Consider the following 3,904-nt stretch of genomic DNA (forward strand, 5'->3'; position numbering starts at 1 on the left):
TTGAGCTGAAGAGCTGAGGGACAGCACCCAGGCCCAGAGTTCAAGCCCCACAGCCGAAAAAAAAAGATTTTTAAGTAAAACATTATTCCAGTCCTTGGGCTTATACTCTAATAGAATGATTATGTATGTTATGTTCCAGACATATATTTACTGTATCTCTACTAGTGTACAGGTATTTAAGGGCATGAGTTTTGTTTTTTTGTTTTTTGTTTTGCCGGTCCTAGGGCTTGAACTCAGGGTCTAGGTGCTGTCCCTGAGCCTCTTTGTGTTCAAAGCTAACACTCTACCATGAGCCATAACACTACTTCTAGCTTTTTCTGAGTAGTTTATTGGAGATAAGAGCTTCACAGACTTTCCTACCCAGGCTGGCTTTGCATCAGTCCTACTCAGGAGTAGGATTACAGACAACACACTGGTGCCCAATTGAGCACCTTATTTTTATTTTTGCCTTATTTACAGATATATCCCAAGCAACTAGAACATTTCTTAGCACATAGAAGGCACTGGATACTTGCTAAGTAGATGAATATGCATATAGGACAAAAGGATTTTGTAGTATAAATTGGACCTCCAAACATAGAATGCTTGCATTAAGGAATAAGGGGTTTCTAGCAAGTGGATAAACCAAAAGGCAAATGTTTTAAGCTGGGTGCTGGTGGCTCACATAATTCTAGCTACTCAGAAGGCTAAGATCTGTGAGCCGAGGTTTAAGATCAGCCCAGACAGACAGATCTACAAGGCTTCAAATTAGCAAAAGTCAGATGTGGAAGTGTGGCTCAAGTTGTAAAGTGCTGGCCTTGAGCAAAAATGCTGAGGGCATGTATGAATGAGGCACTGAGTTCAAGCCCCAGTTCAAGTGTGAGCACAAACAAGCAAATGCTTTGGTAGGTAAGATGTGAGAACTGGTCAGGAAGCTAAGTCAAGGAAATCGGCTTTTTTTTTTCTTTAAATGGGTTTTGAAGCAAATGAGATTCATCTATTTCCCCAAAGAAAAACTTGCCTATGTATATAGTAAGAGCCAGTCTTTATAGAGACATCTGTGCTACATGATAGACACATACTAAGCAACTCACATTCATCTCAAGAGTCCTATCTTGCAATGTATTGTTGGCCACTTTAGAAATAGGCTTGACAAGATAATTAGCTCAGAACCAAATATGAGACCAACACTCACCCCAAGGAAGAAAACAGACTGAAGAATCAACAATGATTGCATTTTCTGGTCTGGGCTATTTATTTTTGGTTGGTCATGGGGCTTGAACTCTGGGCACTGTCCCTGAGCTCTTCAGCTCAAGGCGAGCACTCTACCACTTGAGCCACAGCACCACTTCCACTTTTTCTGGTGGTTAATTGGAGATAAGAGTCTTAAGGACTTTAATGCCAGACTGGCTTTGAACCCTGATCCTCAGACCTCAGCCTCTGGAGTAGCTAGGATTACAGGTGTGAGCCACCAGCACCCAGCTAGTCTAGGTTATTGATGAACTAGTGGTTTTTGTTTGTTTGTTTGTTGTAATTTATGGTTACAAAGGTGATGTTCAGAGGGGTTAGTTTCATGAATCAGGTAAAGAGTACATTTCTTTTTCAACATGTCACTTTCCCTCCCTGTCCCAGTTTTTCCCTGGCATTCCCACCCTCAAATTGAATAGTTCATTTTCAACATAGTATCTAGTAAGTACCACTGCTGCATTTGTTCATCCTTTGTGCCTCCATTTCTGTGCCCCTCCTTACCTTCCCAAAGACAAATGAACAAATAAAAACAGCAACAGAATAAACCTCGTGTCCATTTCCTGGAATTCATTTAGATAAATATTACGTTATATGATCAGAGATACACATAGACATTGCACCTTTGTGCAATGTTTCTTAAAAAGCACTCAGAGGGCAGGATTACAGAGGGGGGAAAGTGACTGGGTTTGGTTTTGGGTAGGCCAAATTTCTCACAGGCATTCTGATGGTAATATTCAACAACAAACGTGTTATGTACCAGTCACCTAAGCACTTTCTACTAGCACCTATCAAACTTTCAGACTTCCAGAAGTATGTTCAACATAAACTACATTGTTTACATACTACAGGTACAGTGATCTATTCATCATTTAAGGAATGGAAGGAACTATGTAATTTTAAGTTCTCTGATGCCAGCAAGAATTACTTTTAATGAACCCGGTATCAACAGCAATCCTATAAATGTGCAGTTTATCTTATATGCACATTGTAATCCTCAAAAACACCTTACAAAATATTATTAGCCATTTTGGAAACACTCAGGAGGATGACTCGCCCAGTCTGAGGCTTCAAAATGGCAAAAGTTAACAGGGCACCAGTAGCTCATACCTGTAATCATAGCTTCATAGTTTGAAGCCACAGAGGAAGACAAACCCTTGAGACTCATATCTCTAATACTACAAACGGGGTTCTGGCTCAAGTGGCAGAACACCAGCCTTAAGACTAAAACTTAAAGTACTCTGGCCCTAAATTCTGGTACTGCTCCCCCCCCACACACACACAAAGTAAATATTCTAACCAAGTCTACATTTAACAATACAACTCAAAGCTTCCTCTTCATAGACTTATATAAAAGATATGTCTAGCCATACACCTGCGGCTCACTCCTATTCCATAGGCTATTCCATAGGCTGAGATCTGAGGATCATAGTTCAAAGCCAGCCCTGCCAGATAAATCCTTGGGTATAATCTCCAATTATGTACCAAAAGAACCAAAAAGTCAAGGGGGAAAAAGTTGAGTGAGAATTGAGGCACTAGTACAGGCATGCACATGTGTGCATGCACGCACACACACATTTCTGAGGATTTTGAAGCCTTCTTAGTCTCTTAATGACTCCTGCCACATTTCAAACATGGTCTCAGATTCCCAATACAGAGCTATAAAGCTCAGGCTCAGTGGTTAGAATCAGACAGCCTGGCTCTGAAAGAGTAACAAGTGTGCCACGAAAAAAACTAAAAACAATCCTACAGATGTTGACTAAAAATGTTTTCTGGCGTACATAATTAACAAAGAGCTCTCTGAAAACATTTCCTTTCTGTTGAATGTTTATTTGATCCTTACTACCAGCACCCACATAATTGCAATCTTTCCAAGGTTACTTACTGAGCATCCTTCCCAAACTACTAAGAGTTCCTGCACTTTTGCCTAAGCACTTTAATCAGAAGTATTAGTTTTGCTTTGAGAGACTGAGATGCCCCTTATTTTTAAAGGGGAACATTCAAGAATGTGCAGGGTTTCCAGATAAAAGAAGAGAAACACTCTTTGGCCTAAAGTAAACTTACTTTAGGAATCTGGAATCTGGGAATTTAGGAATCTGGATTGCTGGTATGGGGAGATGAAAGGCAATTTCCTGTAGACTTTTTTATGTAGAGGGTGGAGCAAAGGAAGGAAATACAGTTGAATTACTTTTTGGTGAGACTCAATGTTAATCTTTTCAAAGGGCAATGAAAAAGTATTTCATTAAAACTACCACAAATATGCATCCTTTCGTGGGAGGTACTTGAAGGTAACAATCAAAAAGGCACTTAAAATGAGATCTCAAAGTCAAAAATAGTACTTAGAATCTTCAATGAACAGACTTTACAAATACGTTAAACTTAAGATTGCCTGGGTACACCTCTGAAAGTTACACATTTATTTAAAAAGAAAAAAAAAAAAGGACGTGGAATTCCAGACAAGTATTTAGTTTTAAGCCCCATCTCCCAACCTTGAGAACAGTCATCAACAAGATTTTCCCTTTGATTTACTCAGACAACTGCTTTTGACCCTCTGGTGAGTCTACCTTCAGAGTAAGTTTTGGTCTGGCTAAAAAGCTCTCAAATTACAGACTTTCCTCCTCCCTCAGGAAGTAAAGTCCACTGGTAGGAGGGCCTAAACTAGTTCTGCCCTGCCCAGCTC

Source organism: Dipodomys ordii, unplaced genomic scaffold, assembly GCF_000151885.1.
Source record: "Dipodomys ordii isolate 6190 unplaced genomic scaffold, Dord_2.0 Scaffold146, whole genome shotgun sequence".
NCBI lineage: Eukaryota > Metazoa > Chordata > Mammalia > Rodentia > Heteromyidae > Dipodomys > Dipodomys ordii.